Source organism: Rutidosis leptorrhynchoides, chromosome 10 (genome assembly GCF_046630445.1).
Source record: "Rutidosis leptorrhynchoides isolate AG116_Rl617_1_P2 chromosome 10, CSIRO_AGI_Rlap_v1, whole genome shotgun sequence".
Taxonomy (NCBI): domain Eukaryota; kingdom Viridiplantae; phylum Streptophyta; class Magnoliopsida; order Asterales; family Asteraceae; genus Rutidosis; species Rutidosis leptorrhynchoides.
The window spans coordinates 49,032,304-49,055,420 of record NC_092342.1 but is presented as its reverse complement, the minus strand read 5'-3'; the positions used below and the strand labels follow the sequence as shown (position 1 = coordinate 49,055,420).

The window sequence follows — 23,117 nt, the reverse complement described above, 5'->3', positions numbered from 1 at the left end:
ATCTTCATTAACCTTTTCAACTACCGGTTCTTTTTCCTTATCTTGATCAGGTTGTGGTTCTTGTGGAGTAGGAATAGCTTCATCAGAAGTTACAGGTATTTCAGGTGGTTTAAGTGTTGTATCACTTCTTGTGGTAATGGCTTTAGTTGTTTCATTCCGGGGGTTAGCATTTGTATCACTAGGTAGACTTCCCGATTTTCTTTCACCTATTAACCTTGCTAGGTTACTTACTTCTTGTTCCAAGTTTTGAATATAAGCTTGTTGATTTCTAAATGCTTGAGAATTTTGTTCATTAGTTTGTTTCTGAGATGTGAAAAACTGCGTTTGAGTTTCAACTAGCTTCGTCATCATATCTTCTAAATTCGGCTTTTTATCATCGGTTTGTGGTGGTTTGTTTTGAAAATTAGGTCTTTGCTAGTTGTAAGTATTATTGGATACTTGTTGATTGTTAGGACCTTGTTGGTTGTTGTATGGAATATTTCGGTTATAATTCTGATTTTGATTGTAAATCGGTCTTGGCGGTTGATAATTATTCTGATAATTATTTCCAGGCCTTTGGTTTATGTATGAAATATTCTCTCTTTGTTCCATTGTTAATTCAATACTAAGACAATCTTTTGTCAAATGTGGTCCTCCACACTGCTCACAACTAATTCGTATTGAGTGGATATCTTTAGTCATCTTTTCCATTTGTCTCTCGACAGCATCTATCTTTGCAGAAATGGAATCTAAGTCATGGCTAGAATCGGCTCTAGCTGCTTTAGATGATCTAACGATATCTTTTTCTTGGTGCCACTCATGTGAGTGGGAAGCAGTGTTATCAATAATTTTGTAAGCATCAGTTTCGGTTTTTTTCATAATGGAACCACCAGCTGCAATATCTCTGTCTTTCCTTGTAGTGATGTCGCATCCTTGGTAGAATATTTGTACTATTTGACAGGTATCTAAACCATGTTGCGGACATCCTCTTAATAACTTTCCAAATCTTGTCCATGCCTCATATAGAGTTTCATTTGGCTTCTGTGTGAATGTAACAATTTCTCCTTGAAGTCTTACGGCTTTAGATGCCGGAAAGAATTGTTTAAGAAATTTTTCAACTAAAACGTCCCATGTATCGATCGCCCCTTCAGGTAACGATTCCAACCAATCTTTGGCTTCTCCCTTTAAAGTCCAGGGAAATAACATGAGATATATCTGTTCATCCTCAACTTCTCTTATTTTAAATAGTGTGCAGATCCTATTAAAGGTACGAAGATGTTCATTTGGATCTTCCTTCGGCGCACCACTAAATTGGTATTGATTAGTCACCATGTGTAGAATTTGTCCTTTGATTTCATAATCTGGCGCATTAATGTCTGGATGAGTAATCGCGTGACCTTGGCCAGTGCGTTTAGCTCTCATTCGGTCTTCCATACTTAAAGGTTTCAGATTTTCCATGATTGAATTTGTTGAATCCGAATCACTAGAGGATTCTGATTTAATGGTTCGTTCCTCAACAATCTCTGTTTGAATGATTGGTGGTTCCGGAGGAAAAATTTAATGGTTCAGGATCTATGAATTGTCCCTGAATATTATCCGGATTCTCAATTGTGAGGTCGGGTTCAAAAAATGGATTATCGGAAATTTGAATTGGAGTACTTGGTCGACTGGATGATGATTCTAAAGGAAAATCAATGACGATAATATTTGCTAGATGTCTTGATCTAGTTACAGGTGGTGAACGTACAAAAGGTGGTGAACGTCTTGCTCGGTGAATTCACTGAATATCCTATTAGTTTTTAAAAGAAAAGAAAAAATTATATAAGTTATCCAATTAATAGACTTTTCTGATTTTGCCCACGTTTCGAATAGCCAAAAGATGCAGCAGAGGGGCAGGATTCGTTTGATCTCAATATAATTGAGGACTGTTTGGCTCCAATAACCCGGTCCACGTACAAATCCAACTATTACTACGAACCAGAAAATTTTGATGTCTATCAATTTAACCACTTAAAATAAATTTTCGTAATTTTAAGAAGTATAGATAAGAAGTAGAAAAAAAAAAATCTATGTCCTAAAACTAGAATGGCGAGAAATAAGAAAGAAAAAGAGCGCGTCGAAAAAGGTCGAAAAAGAAAAGATCGAAAAATAAAAGATCGAAAAATAAAAGGCGTCGAAAAATAAGAAAGAAAAAAAAAATGACAATAAAACTTAAAAAAAAAACTCTACTAACCCAACCTTATTACTATCACTAACTTAAAATTATAATCGCAAATTGAGATTACTAATTGGAATGATAATTGATACATAGGTAAAAGGTGTCTAAAAATATTAAAGCTTACAGGAAAAACTATATCCCAAATGGCAATATCTTAAAAAGGTACTAAAACTTAAAAAAAAAACGTCGCAGAATTCTAAAGCACTTAAATCTTAGTCTAAAGAAAAAACACTTAAGGGATTTTACGGCAAAGCCTAAAAATCTAGAAATAAAAATAACTATAGCAAAAACTATGAATTAAAAATAAATACGAGCAAAAATTACAAAAGTTACGCTAAAACAATTAAAAAGGGATAAAATATAAAAATATACTAAAAGTTGTAAAAAGTACAATTTTTATAAAAATATTATTTTTATATTATTTATTTTCTAAAACTATTAATTTTATATTTTATAAAACTAATTAAACTTAAAAATACAAATTAAATAAATAACTAAATTAAATATTTAACTAATCTAACCAAATTAGGGTTTAAATATAATAATAATAATTATAAACCGTAATTAATGCAGTACTCAGTCAACTGTGGTGTGTCAGACGGGCTCATGCGATCGCATGAGTCCTAAGTTATCCAGCCATGCGATCGCATGGGCTAGGGTTTCGGGCCACAGTGTGGGCTGCTACAGTACTGGACTCGAGTGTTTTTTTTTTTTTTTTGCTGTGTTGAATTTTCTGTTTTATATATTTATGTAATATATTTATATAAATTAAATAAAACTTATATTTTTATAAAATAAAGATAAATAAACTTTTATAGAACTTAAATATTTAACAAACTCTTAAAAATATTTATATTTTTGTTTTCTTTTTATATTTTCGAATATATTAAAACGTATTTTTACAAAAGCGTAAATTTTTTTTTTTTTTTATATTAGCGTTGCGCTTCCGGATTTTATGCTAGATGGTTCCCCGGCAGCGGCGCCAAAAATACTTGATGGTTAAAGCTAAGGGGTATAAAATACTATTAAATTTTAGCAGGAAATACTATTAAATACGATACAATTTTACACAAGATATTTATTTATTTATAGAATGGATATACTTAAACCTTGCTACAACACTTATAGGCAGTGTACCTAATCGTACAGTAGTGTAGTTTTTAGTAAGTCCGGTTCGTTCCACAGGGAAAATCTTTTAATCAAAGCTTAACGCTATATTAGTTTAATTTATAAAAATGCGAATATATATATAAGTAATATTATTATTTTAAAGGGGGGTTTTTACCGTTTAATGACCGGTTTGTCGATTTTAAAACTTTAGTCGCAGTTAAAACCAAATGTAAAATATTAAATAAATAAAAGACTTAATTTAAAGCGTAAAGTAAATAACGATAATGAAATTGCGATAAATAAAAGTGCGATAAAATAAACATGCGATAATTAAAAAGTATGATAATTAAAAGTGCAATTAAATACAATTACAAAAAAAATAAAAGTGCGATAATTAGAAGTGCAATTAAATATAAAATAAAGGAAATTAAATATGAAATAAAAGAATTATGCTTATTTAAACTTTCCGTAATCATGATGTTTGACGTGTTGATTTTAGTTTTATGCCCATGGGTTAATTGTCCTTTGTCCTGGATTATTTAATATGTCCGTCTGGTTTTTGTCCATAACAGTCCATCAGTCATAAATATAAAGTGCGAGTGTCCTCGTCAAATTATCCTTATACCCGAAGTTTAAATATTCCAACTAATTGGGGACTTAAACTGTAACAAGATTTTAATACTTTGTTTAATAATTACACCAGGATGTCGACTTAGTGTAACCCAAGGTTTTAATACTTTGTTATCAATTATGCCAAGTGTCCTTGTACATAATTTCACCCCTGTTTTAATAATTCTAGTGGCTATTAATCCATTCCCGTGTCCGGTTAAATGAACGATTATTCGTACATATAAATACCCCGCCCATCGTGTCCGATCGAGTGTATATGGTTATTTATAGGGACGTCCAATTGTAAATCTTTATATTAACATTAACAAACTATCATTTAGTTAAACAAATATAAAGCCCATTAATAGCCCATAGTCTAATTTCCACAAGTGTCGTTCTTTTGTCCAAACCCCAATTATGGTACAAAGCCCAATTACCCAATTTTAATATTTTTAGCCCAACATCATGATTACTTCGGATTAAATAAGCATAATAATAACTTAGCTACGAGACATTAAATTAAAAAGGTTGAACATAACTTACAATGATTAAAAATAGCGTAGCGTTACACGGACAGAATTTCGACTTACACCCTTACAACATTCGCTAACATACCCTTATTATTAGAATTAAAATTAAAATTAAAATTAAAATATAAATATAAATATATACTACGTATATAGATAGAGAGATTGATATATATTGAAAAATGGTGCACCAAAGCTCGATTTTTATAGGCCTGTGATCTGGAAAAGGGGCTCATGCGATCGCATGGATTTATGCCTTCCAGGCCATGCGATCGCATGGCCAGCTGGGGAGAGCCACTTTTGGTTGTTTTCTTCTGCCGACGTTTATTTAAATATAATATAATATATATATTAATTTTAAGAATTAATTATATATTATATTATATTCATATGCATAGTTGACTTGTAATTTTTAGTCCGTTGCGTCGAGCGTTGAGAGTTGACTCTGGTCCTGGTTCCGGATTTTCGAACGTCCTTGCGTACAATTTAATATCTTGTACTTTTCGTTTTGAATCTTGTACTCTTGTAATTTTGAGACGTTTCTTATCAATAATTGGAACCTCATTGATTGTATTTTGTACTTTTGAGCTTTTTGGTCGTTTGCGTCTTCAATTCGTCGAATCTGTCTTTTGTCTTCACCTTTTATTATTTAAACGAATATCACTTGTAAATAGGACAATTGCAACTAAAAGTTTGTCTTTCTTGAGGAATAATGCTATGAAATATATGTTCGTTTTTAGCATTATCAATGATGAACACAGAAAAACAAGTTAAATAAAATTGGAATACATATTAAATCAGAAAAACGAGAATGGAGGAGTGGTCTGGTGCCTTTGCGGGTGAGCAAGAGGTCACGGGTTCGAGCCCGGTCTGTGGTTTTTCTTTTTAGATACTTTTTTTAAAAGGTAGTTTTCATTTTTAAAATTTATTATTATTATTATCATTGTTATTATTAAGTATTATTATTATGATTATTATTGTTAGTATTATTATTATTATTATTATTATTAAGTGTTATGAATATTATGGCTGTTATTATTATTATTATCATTATTACTGTGATTATTTTTAGTATTATAATTATTAATATGATATGATTATTACTAATATAAGTATTATGATAAAAAAATTTCATTTATTATGATTATAAATACAAATATTATTATTATTATTATTATTATTATCACTAATAGTTATATTATTGTTATTATTATGATTAGGATTATTAATATTATTATTATGAAAATAATACAAGTTATCATTATTTTCATTAATATCAGTATTAGTATCACTTTTGTAACTATTAGTATTATTATTATTATTATTATTATTATTATTATTATTATTATTATTATTATTATTATTATTATTATTATTATTATTAAATAAAAGTATCATTATTAACAATATCATTATTATTATTAATATTATCATTTTTAATAAAGTTATTATCATTATTATTATTAGTAAATCATTAATATCAAAACTATCATTTTTAAACAAATAAATATTTTTTACATAAAACATACTTATTACATATACAAAATAAATATATATAACATATAATTTAAGATATAAAATAAAGTATATGTTTTGAATGGAATCTAGTATAAATCTTATATAACTACAAAATATATATAAATAATATATATTAATAAATGAAATTATGAGATTTCTATTATATGTTTTAATTGAAATACAATTGATATAGGTTCGTGAATCCGAGGCCAACCCTACACTTGTTCAATGTCGTCATATGTATTTTTACTACAAAATACAGTATCGTGAGTTTCATTTCCTCCCTTTTTAAATGCTTTTGCAATATATATTTTTGGGACTGAGAATACATGCGCTGCTTTTATAAATGTTTTACGAAATAGACACAAGTAATCGAAACTACATTCTATGATTGGATTATCGAATCGAATATCACCCTTTTTAGTCTGGTAATCTAAGAATTAGGGAACAGAAACCCTAATTGACGCGAATCCTAAAGATAGATCTATTGGGTCTAACAAACCCCACCCGGTATAACTACTCGTCCTAATCTATCTGGACGAATACATCACATTTGGTTACATCGCGAAGTATTTGACCTCTATATGATACATTTTACAAACATTGCATTCGTTTTTAAAAGAAAAACTTTCATTTCATCGAAAGTTGACGGCATGCATACCATTTCATAATATATCCAACTATCAATAACTTAATAATAATTTTGTTGAACTCAATGACTCGAATGCAACGTCTTTTGAAATATGTCATGAATGACTCCAAGTATTATCCCTAATATGAGCAATTGTACAGCGGAAGATTTCTTTAATACCTGAGAATAAACATGCTTTAAAGTGTCAACCAAAAGATTAGTGAGTTCATTAGTTTATCATAATCAATCATTTCCAATAATATAATAGACCACAAGATTCTCATTTTTCATAAATATCATTACACTCGAAAGTGTATAAAATTCATTCGTATGATGAACACCTGGTAACCGACATTAACATAATGCATATAGAATATCCCCCGCATACTGGCAAGTATGCCATAATATTGGCAATCGCAATCACCATTTAAATCGAAGTACTAAAGCATTCCAAATTCCAGAATGGGGTTTGTTAGGCCCATAGATCTATCTTTAGGATTCGCGTCAATTGGGGGTCATTTCCCTAATTCTTAGGTTACCAGACTTGAAGGGGCAATATTCGGTATAGTAATCCAACCATAGAATGTGGTTTTAAGTACTTGTGTCTATTTCGTCAAATATTTATAAAACAGCGCATGTATTCTCAGTCCTAAAATATATATTGCAAAAGCATTTAAAAAGGGAGCAAATGAAACTCACTATACGATATTTTGTAGTAAAAATGTGCATACGACGGAACTGAACAATGCAAGGTTGGCCTCGGATTCATGAACGTATATCATTCATATATATATTAAAACGTATAATCGAAATCGAACAAATTTGTATTTTAATATATTTCTTATATTAGTAATTTATTGACTATTTATTTATATTTTAAATACTTAAAATTTGTATAACTATATGTATGTATATATAACAGATTTAAAGTAATAGATATGTTACATATTATAATTATCCTATATTGACGTTTAGAAAAATATCATATTAGGTATTAAAACTTTATATTGATATATTTGAAATATTTATTTGAAATAATAATAATAACAGTGATAGTAATAATAATAATAATAATAATAATAATAATAATAATAATAATAATAATAATAATAATAATAATAATAATAATAATAATAATAATATTAATAATAATAATAATAATAATAATAATGTTAATAATGATAATAATAATATAATATTAGTAATGATCATAATAATAATATTGCTAATAATAATACTTATTAATATCTTAAGAACTTAACGGTTTTATATCTATATTTACATATGTATAGATACTTTGTTTACAATATGCATGATCATAGTTATATCTTAATCAATATAAATCTTATATTTATTTAAATACTTATCTTATTCAAGATAATAAGAGTTTCCATAATTTCCAAGTATAGTTAATAAATGTATAATACTTATTAATAATAATCATAATTGTACTATAATAATAATAATAAATGATAATTAATACTTATATTAGTGATAAAATTATATTTTTTTAATGATAATAATAATATTAGTAATAACAAAAATGATAATAATATTAATTATACTAGTAATCTTATTACTTATATTAAATAACAGCAATCATAAATAATAATAATAATAATAATAATAATAATAATAATAATAATAATAATAATAATAATAATAATAATAATAATAATAATAATAATAATAATAATAATAATAATAATAATAATAACAATAACAATAACAATAACAAATATAATACTAATAACAATAAAAAGGCAATAATAATAATAATAATAATAATTGATAATTGATAAATGACAATAATAATGATTTTAAAATTAATAATAATAACAATAATAATAATAATAATAATAATTTTTAGAAAAATAGAACTACTTCATAAAGAGTTTTAAAAAAATAGTTTTCACCAGCAGGAATAGAACCCGAGACCTCCTGAATACCCGTAACACTCTGAACTATTGGGCTATTGCCCAGTTTCTGGTTTAACTCAGTTTCATTTGTTTATAACCCGTGTATCAAACTGATTCAATCTTCTTCTTCAATTAATTCGACCAAGTCCAAACACCCAATTAATTTAGTGAATTCATGAATTGGTTTTAGGATTTAATAACCATGACAGCTACGATTACTTGTGGTTAATTGAAAAAATAAATAAATAAATAACAAGAGTGTTGCTGCTGCTGTGCGACGGTGGTAACAAAAAAAATTGATTTTGAAATCTAAACGTTTTTAGCCTACACTTTCTTCATGAAATAGTTTTCACCTCATACATAGAAACTTTAAAAATCGTCAATTTAACTTATAACCTCAAAACCAATCCGAATTTCATGAAGAACAGGTAGTTTGACCTTTTTGAATTAAACGTTTGACTCGAAAATTAAAACTCAATTTGAGGAATTGGAATATGAATTTTTGCAGAGAGTTTCACTAGAGGATTCCTAACAAAGTTGCAATATTACTTTTGGAAATTTTGTTCAAAATCGAAAAATGGTTAAAAAGTTTCAAGAACAGAGGTTACGTTCTATTTTCTTGGGTTTTTGATTTTTAATTTTTGAATTGCAGTGTGGTAACTTATATAATGTGAAAGAGTATATGATTTAACAGTTACCTTTTATTCTAATTGATTTAAGAAGTCGGCATATAACAAATTGTTAGACAGGAAGTACACAATATTCGATCAGAAAAGAAATAAATAAAAAAGTAAATAAATAAACTAAAGGCAGATTTGATATTTCAATTTGGTACGGTTTGAAGGAGATGGGTAACTGATTGGAGATAAATCCAAAAACTGAATATAGTTGATTATGATATGAATCTGATCTTGGTGCTATTATGTAATTTTGTATTAATAATTATATTATTAATAATAATATTGATAATTTTATTAGTAATAATACAAATACTAATAATAATAATAATAATAAAAATAATATCACTAATTCTATTAAAAATAATAGTAATAAATAACAATGATACTGTAATTATAAAAATGTTAACTTTAATAAGTTTAATAATAGACATAATAAAAATGATAACAATAATATTAATAATAATAATAATAATAATAATAATACAATACATTAATTGTATCAAATTTCGTATTTATGTATTATACGTAATAATAACAACAACACTGATTAAATATTTATTCTAATAATAGTAAAGATGACAAATTAGATGTGTTATATTTCATATTTATATATTATCTGTAAAAATATAACTAATATCGAGATTAATTATTAATATTAATATTAGTAATAATAAAAGTAAAAATATTATTACTATAATGACTATATTTTAACTTGTTAATTATCAATTATGTAATATTTAATAATCATATAATATCTTTTATTGATCCTTTATAAATTATATATATATATATATATATATATATATATATATATATATATATATATATATATATATACACACACACATATAATAATTATACTTAGAAACCATATATATTTATATATAGATTCATTTTAAATTACACTTAATTATTTTGTATCTTATTTTACATATTTAATTCTAATGTTTAAATTATATTTTATAATTTCAGATTATTACATATATTTACATATATATTTACATATATATATATATATATATATATATATATATATATATATATATATATATATATATATATACACACACACATATTTATTTACAAACAATTGTTCGTGAATCGTCGAGCACAGTCAAAGGTACTTGATTACATGAATATAGTTCCAAAATTTTTGAGACTCAGCATTACAGACTTTGCTTATCGTGTCGAAACCATATAAGAATTAAGTTTAAATTTGGTTGGAAATTTCTGAGTCATCACAGTACCTACCCGTTAAAGAAATTTTGTCTCGAAATTTGATTGGGATGGTCATGGTAGACAATAAAAATGTTTTCATGACGAATATGCGTTGATAAATAAAGTTTTGTCATCATTGAGTAATATGGATAAAACAATTCCATTATTCGACGAGTACGAATGAAGCTATCGTCAAAGAGTGAATTGAAGAAATAATGTTTCGTCTTAATTCTTGACGTAGTCACGTTTGAATTTCCGGAATTCAAAGGATTTAAAGATAATCTTTGAAATCTATATAAGATTTGATTTGTTATATTACCAGAATTTAAGGAAAAAGGTAGAACTATCAAGAGGTATGTTCTTGATATGTTTAGAGATTACGTAGAATGTAAGAGTCGTGTAACATGGTATATGATGATGGTATGGTCTGTGAATCATCACGTTCCATTAGAAACTCAGCATGACTTATTGTAATATAATCACGTTGATCAAGTGTCATTATATTATACTAACTCATACTTCAGTTCCCAACACTACTTCAGAATTCATTCATAGTTTATATTTAGATTTTACAGAAATTTTCAATATAATGTATTACAGATAGCACGAAGAGGTATATAATTTCGGACGAGAATATTTATGAAAATATCTTCAGAAGTATCGAAGATATTTATGATGATATTTTGGAATTTCTAAGTTCGAAAGTTGATAAGGAAAAATTTTCCGCAAGATTTTAACATGACTTCGGAGCAGGATGTTCTCTAAAGATTTCATCGGATCTAGAATTACCTGGATTCTTTGAATATAGGATTTGGTCCTTGTATTTGTCCTTGGTCTCCTTCATGGTTAGCTCAATCTGTTTTTCAGTACCAAATTTTCTATCGAGCGTTCCCAACATTCCATTCTTTATTATAAAACTTTTGGCCGTTTAAACCATCTACAATTTTGCTGTTTCCTCTGCATTTAATGCTACCATATCTGAATCATCGGTTATCAATCCGAGGTGGTTTCAAGAGAATTGTGTTTTAGATGATTAAACGCTGATGGTAATATGGTGGAATATAAAAGGTTCCCCGGTAACAATAAAAGAGCACGCATATATATCAAAGTTATAATAAGGTTGTTTCGAATGAAAAGTCGAAGTTGATTTGATGGAGCTATGACAAAATTGACTAATTTGGAGAGGGATTGTAAAATTATTTTCGGTAATAACAATGCCAAAGGAGCTATCACATATACTTGTTAACGTTTACTCAGTTTTCGAGAGTTTTTCAGATGCATAACTATATGCATAAATCTTTCCTTCTGTAGATGAAGTGCGGTTGGTTCATCCTCTCGATTGAGGTGTTTTCAAGGATCATGAATGGTTTGAACGCAGATTGTAATCGGCGAGATACAAATGAGGTTTAAGATGAAAACAAGTGGCAAACTTGAAGAAATGTTTAGTTTCATATGTTATAATCAATATTTTAATTCATTTTAATTGTCTAATGTTATTAGTCCACAGTTAGTAGTCCACAATTAATAGTTCAATAATTCATATATAGTTTAATATATAATATTCAAATTATTTGATACGTATCGTAACCCATTATATACATGTCTCAGACTCGATCACAACTCAAAGTATATATATTATTTAAGAATCAACCTCAACCCTGTATAGCGAACTCGAGTATTACAGCATATAGAGTGTCTATGGTTATTTCAAACAATATATATAGATGACGTCAATATGATATGTCAAAACATTGTATATGTGTCCCAATTTATACGACGATATTTAAAGTGCGTAAAATAAATAACAGAAATTAAATGACGATAAATAAAATTGCGAGAATTAAAATTGTGATAAATAAATTGCGATAAATAAAATGTAATAAGGAATTAACAGTTAGCTAGGAACAGTTAGCTAGGATTTTGTTAGCGTGGATTCTTAACAGAATTTCTCATAGTTAATTTGTTTGTTTCTAACAAATTTTATTTTGTCCAATGTTTTCTTCATTATGCCACTTGTAGGATTCTGATAGGTCAAAATCCAAATATGAAATTGAATGAAAATAGTTATTCTGTGGTGAACAGATATGTATATCTGTGGATGTAAGTAGGATAGTGAATGACTGTTGAATCAGATTCGAAGAATGTACAGTGTACTTATTAATGTGAAATCTAAATATTCCTCGGGTATTACCTACCCGTTAAAATATTTTCACCATTAACAGTTTGTACGAAAGAATTTTTTTAATTACAATCTTTATGAAAACATATATACATATATATTTTCTTCAAATGTAATCATGGATTTAATGAGTTAATATGATATTAATCTCATTTGATTTATCATTAGAGCTAGAACACATAATCTCTAAAACATTAGAGATTACATAATCGTTATATGTAAAACGTCATGTAGAACGATGATTATACTCGAGGTACAAAATGAGATGTTGGGGCATGTGATATTGAAACTTGGGTTGTTGGTGGTACTGGTGTTGATGTTGGTGGTTCTGTTGGTGCTGGTGATGGTGCTGAAGCTGGTAAATTTTGCACCATATTCTCCAAATTGATTACTAGAGCGCAAAGTTCGTTGACTTCTTCTATTATTCTGGGATGATTGTTGGTCGGAACGAGCGGATGAATAAGGTTTAGAATTGGGGATAGAATATAATCATGACGGGATACTCTGGAAATGAGAGAGAAGATGGTGTTTCGGACAGGTTCGCCGGTAAGTGCTTCAGGTTCTTCACTAAGAGGGCAATGTGGTGGATGGAAGGGATCACCTTCTTCTTGTCTCCAATGATTGAGGAGGCTACGAACTCAACCCCAATTCATCCAGAATAGATGATGGTTGATTGGTTGATCCATTCCAGTCACACTACTTTCGGAGCTTGAGTGGGATTCCATTTCGGAATCCGAGGGACTTGAACTAATGACGAATTCCATTTTGTACGATTGAATAATGGATTTTTCTATATGAAATGATTTTTCGGCTATCGGGTGGTATTCTAATTACATAGAATATCTATATATATAGAGCAAAAGATTTCGTAAATTACTGAGGAATTTACGGAATATGCCAGACAAAGTTTACAGTAACAGATACGCTAAGATATGAATTAACAGATACGCTAAGATATGAATTTTGTCTATACACTATTCATGCAATCAATGCAGTAAGATGTGTCTAGACTTTAAGAATGATAAGCAAATAATTTTTGAAACGAAATGATAAGCAAAACTTTTGACATGCAGACACGGTCGAAGTCCAGACTCGCTAATGCATCTAAACAACTATCAGTTAGACATGCTAAAGCAAGACCTGATTCGCTAAGACCACCGCTCTGATACCACCTATAACGACCCGTCCTAATCCATCTGGACGAATACATCACATTTGGTTACATCCCGAGGTATTTGACCTCTATATGATACATTTTACAAACATTGCATTCGTTTTTAAAAGAAAAACTTTCATTTCATCGAAAGTTGACGGCATGCATACCATTTCATAATATATCCAACTATCAATGACTTAATAATAATTTTGTTGAACTCAATGACTCGAATGCAACGTCTTTTGAAATATGTCATGAATGACTCCAAGTATTATCTCTAATATGAGCAATTGCACAGCGAAAGATTTCTTTAATACTTGAGAATAAACATGCTTTAAAGTGTCAACCAAAAGGTTGGTGAGTTCATTAGTTTATCATAATCAGTCATTTTCAATAATATAATAGACCACAAGATTCTCATTTTTCATAAATATCATTACACTCGCAAGTGTATAAAATCCATTTATATGATGAACACCTGGTAACCGACATTAACATAATGCATATAGAATATCCCCCGCATACTCGCAAGTATGCCATAATATTAGCAATTGCAATCACCATTTAAATTGAAGTACTAAAGCATTCCAAATTCCAGAATGGGGTTTGTTAGGCCCATAGATCTATCTTTAGGATTCGCGTCAATTGGGGGTCATTTCCCTAATTCTTAGGTTACCAGACTTGAAGGGGCAATATTCGGTATAGTAATCCAACCATAGAATGTGGTTTTAAGTACTTGTGTCTATTTCGTCAAACATTTATAAAACAGCGCATGTATTCTCAGTCCTAAAAATATATATTGCAAAAGCATTTAAAAAGGGAGCAAATGAAACTCACTATACGATATTTTGTAGTAAAAATATGCATACGACGGAACTGAACAATGCAATGTTGGCCTCGAATTCACGAACCTATATCATTCATATATATATTAAAACATATAATCGAAATCGAACAAATTTGTATTTTAATATATTTATTATATTAGTAATTTATTGACTATTTATTTATATTTTAAATACTTAAAATTTGTATAACTATATGTATGTATATATAACAGATTTAAAGTAATAGATATGTTAAGTATTATAATTATCCTATATTGACGTTTAGAAAAATATCATATTAGGTATTAAAACTTTATATTGATATATTTGAAATATTTATTTGAAATAATAATAATAACAGTGATAGTAATAATAATAATAATAAAAATAATAATAATAGTAGTAGTAATGTTAATAATGATAATTATAATATAATATTAGTAATGATCATAATAATAATATTGCTAATAATAATATTTATTAATATCTTAAGAACTTAACGGTTTTATATCTATATTTACATATGTATAGATACTTTATTTACAATATGCACGATCATAGTTATATCTTAATCAATATAAATCTTATATTTATTTAAATACTTGTCTTATTCAAGATTATAAGAGTTTCCATAATTTCCAAGTTTAGTTCATAAATGTATAATACTTGTTAATAATAATCATAATTGTACTATAATAATAATAATAAATGATAATTAATACTTATATTAGTGATAAAATTATATTTTTTTAATGATAATAATAATATTAGTAATAAAAAAATGATAATAATATTAATTATACTAGTAATCTTATTACTTATATTAAATAACAATAATCATAAATAATAATAATAATAATAATAATAATAATAATAATAATAATAATAATAATAATAATAATAATAATAATAAATATAATACTAATAACAATAATAAGATAGTAATAATAATAATAATTGATAATTGATAAATGAAAATAATAATAATTTTAAAATTAATAATAATAACAATAATAATAATAATAATTTTTAGAAAAATAGAACTACCTCATAAAGAGTTTTAAAAAAATAGTTGTCACCAGCAGTAATCGAACCCGAGACCTCCTGAATACCCGTAACACTCTGAAATGTTGGGCCATTGCCAAGTTTCTGTTTAACTCAGTTTCATTTGTTTATAACCCGTGTATCAAACTGATTCAATCATCTTCTTCAATTAATTCGACAAAGTCCAAACACCCAATTAATTTAGTGAATTCATGAATTGGTTTTAGGATTTAATAACCATGACAGCTACGATTACTTGTGGTAAATTGAAAAAAAAATAAAAAAAAAAATAACAAGAGTGTTGCTGCTGCTGTGCGACGGTGGTAACAAAAAAAAAAAAAAATTTGATTTTGAAATCTAAACGTTTTTAGCCTACACTTTCTTCATGAAATAGTTTTCACCTCATACCTAGAAACTTTAAAAATCATCAATTTAACTTGTAACCTTAAAACCAATCCGAATTTCATGAAGAACAGGTAGTTTAACCTTTTTGAAATAAACGTTTGACTCGAAAATTAAAAATCAATTTGAGGAATTGGAATATGAATTTTTGCAGAGAGTTTCACTAGAGGATTCCTAAAAAAGTTGCAATATTACTTTTTGAAATTTGGTTCAAAATCGAAAAATGGTTAAAAAGTTTCAAGAACAGAGGTTACGTTCTATTTTCTTGGGTTTTTGATTTTTAATTTTTGAATTGCAGTGTGGTAACTTATATAATGTGAAAGAGTATATGATTTAATATTCACCTTGGATTCTAATTGATTTAAGAAGTCGACATATCACAAATTGGTAGACAGGAAGTACACAATATTCGATCAGAAAAGAAAAAAATAAATAAATAAATAAACTAAAGGCAGATTTGATATTCCAATTTGGTACGGTTTGAAGGAGATGGGTAACTGATTGGAGACAAATCCAAAAACTGAATACAGTTGATTATGATATGAATCTGATCTTGGTGCTATTATGTAATTTTGTATTAATAATTATATTATTAATAATAATATTGATAATTTTATTAGTAATAATACAAATACTAATAATAATAATAATAATAAAAATAACATCACTAATTCTATTAATAATAATAGTAATAAATAACAATGATACTATAATCATAAAAATGTTAACTTTAATAAGTTTAATAATAAACATAATAAAAATGATAACAATAATATTAATAATAATAATAATAATAATAATAATAATAATAATAATAATAATATAATACATTAATTGTATTAAATTTCGTATTTATGTATTATACATAATAATAACAACAACACTAATTAAATATTTATTCTAATAATAGTAATGAGAGTATTAATAATAATAATAATAATAATAATAATAATAATAATAATAATAATAATAATAATAATAAAGATGACAAATTAGATGTGTTATATTTCATATTTATATATTATCTGTAAAAATATAACTAATACCGAGATTATTTATTAATATTAATATTAGTATTAATAATAATAAAAGTAATAATTCTATTGCTATAACAACTATATTTTAACTTGTTAATTATCAATTATGTAATATTTAATAATCATATAATATCTTTTATTGATCCTTTATAAATTATATTATATATATATATATATATATATATATATATATATATATACATATAATAATTATACTTAGAAACCATATATATTTATATATAGATTCATTTTAAATTGCACTTAATTATTTTGTATCTTATTTTACATATTTAATTCTAATGTTTAAATTATATTTTATAATTTCAGATTATTACATATATTTACATTTATATATATATATATATATATATATATATATATATATATATATATATATATATATATATATATATACATATTTATTTACAAACAATTGTTCGTGAATCGTCAAGCACAGTCAAAGGGTAATTGATTACATGAATATAGTTCCAAAATTTTTGAGACCCAGCATTACAGACTTTGTTTATCGTGTCGAAATCATATAAGAATTAAGTTTAAATTTGGTTGGAAATTTCCGGGTCATCACATCCGGGTTACGGATTCTTTAGTACTTCGATTTTATCATGTCCGATGAGAGTCCCGGAATGATGGGGATATTCTAGACGCATTTTGTTAATGTCGATTACTAGGTGTTCGCTATATGAATGAGTTTTATCTCTATGTAGTTTGTGCGAAATGCCTGATATGAGATGATGTTTATGAAAAATGAAAATAGAAATCTTGTGGTCTATTAAAATTATGGAAATAATTGATTGCGATAAACTAATGAACTCACCAACCTTTTGGCTGACACTTTAAAGCATGTTTATTCTCAGGTATGAAAGAAATCTTCCGCTGTGCATTTGCTCATTTTAAAGATATTACCTGGAGTCATTCATGGCATATTTCAAAAGACGTTGCATTCAAGTCGTTGAGTTCAATAAAAATTATTATTAAGTAAATGACAGATTAGGTCATTAATATTATGAAATGGTATGCATATCTGTCAACTTTCAATGTAATGAAAGTATGTCTTTCAAAAATGAATGCAATGTTTGTAAAATGTATCATATAGAGGTCAGAACCTCGCAATGTAACCATATGTTATTGTATTCGTCCTTATGGATTAGGACGGGTCGTCTCAGAAGTGCAGCAACGTAAACATCAAATCTCTCAGAAACAGGGTGAGAGTCCATCAATTTTTGCGCAAAAACAGGCAGATGTTGGCGCAGTCTTGTAAACTCCAGTTGTGCAGCAACTTTGGAAAAATTTGCTTCATCGCGCTCTGAAGTGCGCTCTTCAATTACTTTTTTGGCGTCTTCGAGCGCTGCCTTTAGATTATTTTCTTCAGTTGCCTTTTCAGACAACTATTTTTTTAAGATCCTCCACAGCCTCATTTGCAAGCTTGAGGTATGTGGTAAGGGTAGAGCACTATTGTTTAGCAAGAATGGTTTTCTTGCGTTCTTCTTCAAGTTTGAGCCTCTCGCTGTTTAAGAAGCTATAAAATTGCTCTTGACTAGCTATCATGTCGGTGACTAAATTGAAAGCCATATAAAAATTTTGCACAAAAGAATTATGTGCATTAACAGAAGTAAGTTTTGCAAATTCCTGATGCAGATCGTCAGGAATTGCAAGCTTCATCTTTTCATATTGCTCCTCCGCAGCAGAGGGAGAAGCACAAAAGTAACCAGGCAACCCATCAATTCGTACTGAACTAATAGGGTTAGGAGGAGTACGGAAAGCTTCCTCAAAGTGAGCAAGTGAGAGAAGGCCAGATGCAGGCGGTGTGCTGGATTGCTCAGCTTCAAAGTAAAATGCATGTAAAAATTGAATACAAGCAAAAACAAATTGTATAATTGCTATGAGAATACAAGAGAAAAATAAACTTACGAGTTATTATCTCTGATGCATAATCGGAGACAATTGGAGTTTCAATCAAACATTTGGTGTTTGACCGAGTTTGTCTTTGCTCTGATGAGGATTGAGCAATGTACTTACGCTTCTTCCCTGCATCTGCAGCAGAAGGCATCTCTATGCTCTTTTTGGGAAAAGAAGAGAGAGCTTTAGCTTCAGGGCTTCTAAGCCTTGCAGCAATGAAGGATTTTGGGTTATTCTTTTAGCTTGGTTCTTGGATCTTCATGTTTTAATGCTTGAAAAAGTTGCAAAGATTAATTAAGAGAATTGGTGATGAAGAGAAGTATTGGGATTATGAGAATAAACGAGTTGGCAATGTGAATTCTGTTAAGTAAAGTTTCGTTGATATTTATAGGTGAAATCATGTTGCAACGGTTCACTTTAATGGTTATAAAACGCATAAAGTACTTCGGGAAGCTACATAGCCGTTGCTATGCTAAAGAGTTTAACGGTCACATTACTTCTGCGAAAAAACTCATCACGGCATAAAAGATTGCGAACCGTTTGCGGAACACATTTTAAACTACATGTAACATCCCATTTTCCCGTACATGTCTAAAGGTACATATTAAATCGTTAGTCCGCTTATAACTCGTTCGATTATATGAAAAATAAATTAAAGTGTTAGTTGTTGTATAAACGTATATGTTTATATTTGAGAATGTACGCATGTATAAGTTTATACATGGGTTTTGATAGTGTTAAGTCATGTGAGACTTAAAAATGAAGTTTAGACGTTTATAAGAAGCGAGAACGAAGCGTACGAGTCAAATAATTAATTGATAGTGTTGTTGCTGAGAAACTGGTCAGGCCACGCCTAATGGCGTGCCGCGATGACCATTGCCGTGCCACGGCATCTCAAGCTGTAACGACCCGGATTTTTTCGATCGTTTATTGCATATAAGATTAATATTTACATAAATTAAACCTTACCAACATGATAAGCAATCTAAATTGTTGAGATTTATGTTTTTGAAAAGAGTTTTACACAACGTTTGACCGTCCAATTTGACCGATGATATCACGAACTATATAACATACGATAATTATACGTCTGGGTATATATATGTATCTATATATATTTAACATGATCTAAGGATGTTTAACATCTCATTGTGTACTAATAACAATGAGTTGTAGGTATATTTTGAAACTACTAACTTAAGTTTTCAAAACGATAACTATACGTAACGTTCTTTGACATAAATACCTATAATCTATAATACTTATACATGCATCGTATAGATATGTATTTAATCACTTTTAAAGGGCTTACATACATAAAACAATATAAGTATATTTACAAAAGATAGATATATTTGAATCCTCGTTCCATTTTCTCAAAGATTTCTATACGTATACCTAGGGTATATGTACCGGTATCATACCCATCTTCTAGATGTATTTACTATTGGTATATATATGTCAAATCAACATCTATTCAGCTCTTGTTCATGCCCTTAAGGCTAGGTAATTAGAATTGGAAGTATGCATGACTAATTTTACAAAATAACAAAATGAAAATTTGTCCATGTTCCCCATTTTCACATTTTTAAGACCTCCCCCCCATTCCATTTCTAATTCAATCTTTTACCTTCATTTCCTAGCTAAACACACACATATTCATGAGCCTTAAACACCTTAAACATCTCAGCAAACAACCATGAAGATCTAGCTTCAAAAACAACACTTAAACATCATAAGAAAATCTTTCCAAGAACACTTCAAAAATCCTTCCAAATTTACAAGTTTACTTTCAACCTTTTGATCCAACTCCACCACTCTTTTGGTTCTAGGATTTTACTCATCTTTTACAGCAATTTTGTCCAAGTAACTTGAGGTAGTAACCTTGTTCATAATTTTATTCGATTCATATTTATATAGCTATCTTATTTTGTGATATAAAATTTTAACAACAAGAACATAGTTTGAATGATTTCAAATTTGTTCGCAAACTAAATAGATCCTTCTAACTTAACTTTTAAAATACTTCAAGACTTGTAATATATCATAATGATATGCTAATTTAACAAGATACAACTTGTTTTTACAAAGAACACCTTAAAACTGAATCTATGTCGTCGGAGTGTAACCGGAGGCTGTTTTGGGTTGGATAATTAAAAACCATCTTGAACTTTGAATTAGAAGTTCATGTTCTGGAAAAATGATATTTCTTATGAATATGTTAACACATAAAAATTTCATGGTTTAATTCAAAGTATAAGTATTTTTAGAAAAATGACCATTAAGTGTTGTTTTTATGACAAAAATGATTACTTTAATAAGATTCACCTAGAGTTTGGACTATAACCTGTGATTCCGAATGTAAACCAAGGTATTTACAGTTCATATTCTTAAATTTTGACTCGATCCAAGGAAGTGGCAAGTTGAATCAACAAAAACGGAGTTGTAACGAAGAAACTACGACTAAAATAAGATCGGGTATCCAAAGCTTGTTTAACAACGAAAATAATTGGAGAAAAATTAAATAAATCATATCTTTCCTAATTAATATGATATTTCATATATATTTACTCATGATTTAATTTTATATATTTCAGGACCACCCGTAAACAACACGAGAAGATTAATCATAAGACCTCATGTACGTACGTAACACGTCATTTGACAACACGGTACCGTGGGTCAAGATTAATTCCGATCAACATGAATACGATGGGGTCTTTATTTTTTTTTTAGCAACTAATTGTGGACTACTAACATCGGACTGCTAACTACGGACTAAGAAATTATTAAAAGTATTAAAAGTATATATATGAAACGTTTATTTCTTAAAAAGAAAATATGTTGATATATCATATATATGGTTAGGTTCGTGATATCTATCGGAGATCAAGTCGAGTTAAATACCTTCAAGGAAAAGGTGAGTATATAGTCCCACTTTTAAACTCTAAATATTTCGGGATGAGAATACATGCATTTTATGATTTACGTTATAGACACAAGTACTTAAAAATATATTCTACGTTGAGTTGTACCACTGGCATATCTCCCTGTAACTTGGTAACTACTATTTACATGCGGTATTGTAAACGCGAATCCTGTTGATAGATCTATCGGGCCTGACAACCCCAATCGGACTGGACGACCAGTATTCAACGGTTGCACAGTACTTCGTTTCGGTGACTACACTTGGTACGGTGTAGTAAGATTTCATAATAAAGGGAATATGCGACGTTGATTAAATGTTAAGTATGGTTATCAAGTGCTCAACAACTTAGAATATTTTTATTGAAATGTTTATATATGAAATCTTGTGGTCTATATTTATAACGCTGCCGGCATTAAACCTATATCTCACCAACTTTATGTTGACGTTTTAAGCATGTTTATTCTCAGGTGATAACTAAAAGCTTCCGCTGCAACATGTTGAATTTAAGCAAGATCTTGAGTATGCATATTTGTGTCAAAAATAAAACTGCATATCGGAGGATTTGTAATGTAAAATATGTTGGAGGTCGTATTGTTATTATCACATGTAAAGTTTGTAAGTCTAAGATTATCGCTAAACGATAATCATTATTAAGTTGTTTAAACCTTGTATTTGTAATAAAAGCTATGGTTTGTATTGTAAAAACGAATGCAGTTTTTGAAAAATGTCGCATATAGAGGTCAATACCTCGCGATGAAATCATATGTTATTGTATTCGTCCTTATGGTTAAGGTCGGGTTATTACATGTGGTATCAGAGCGTTGGTCTTAGAGAACCAGAGAATTTGCATTAGTGTGTCTTATCGAGTTTGTTAGGATGCATTAGTGAGTCTGGACTTTGACCGTGTTTGATTTCAAAAACTATTGCTTATCCTTGTTGGTTAAAAATTAATATGTAAATATTATGTAGTATTAACGTGCTAGTTGTTATGTGATAGATGTCTGGCTTAGAACTTATTATTTCATTCAGCGACTCCGAACCAGACTCTTCAGATGGTGTTCCAGTCATTAATTTATCCGATGATGAAAACGACACCTTTGGGGAAGACTCACAAGTTCCAGATGAATCAATTGAAGAGGAACCGGAAAGTGATCCTGAGGAGGAAGAAATACAGGAAATTACGAAAGACAAGTTCGAACGAGGAAAGAAACGAAAGG

General features: G+C 28.3%; 1 non-coding gene across 1 annotated transcript; it reads left to right on the top strand.

Annotated features, from left to right (window-relative positions):
- The first annotated feature begins 946 nt into the window (after positions 1–946).
- On the top strand, positions 947–1,053 carry LOC139873717 (small nucleolar RNA R71). The gene has a single exon (XR_011767443.1). It is a non-coding gene; the product is annotated as a small nucleolar RNA R71 (small nucleolar RNA).
- The last annotated feature ends 22,064 nt before the right edge of the window (positions 1,054–23,117 follow it).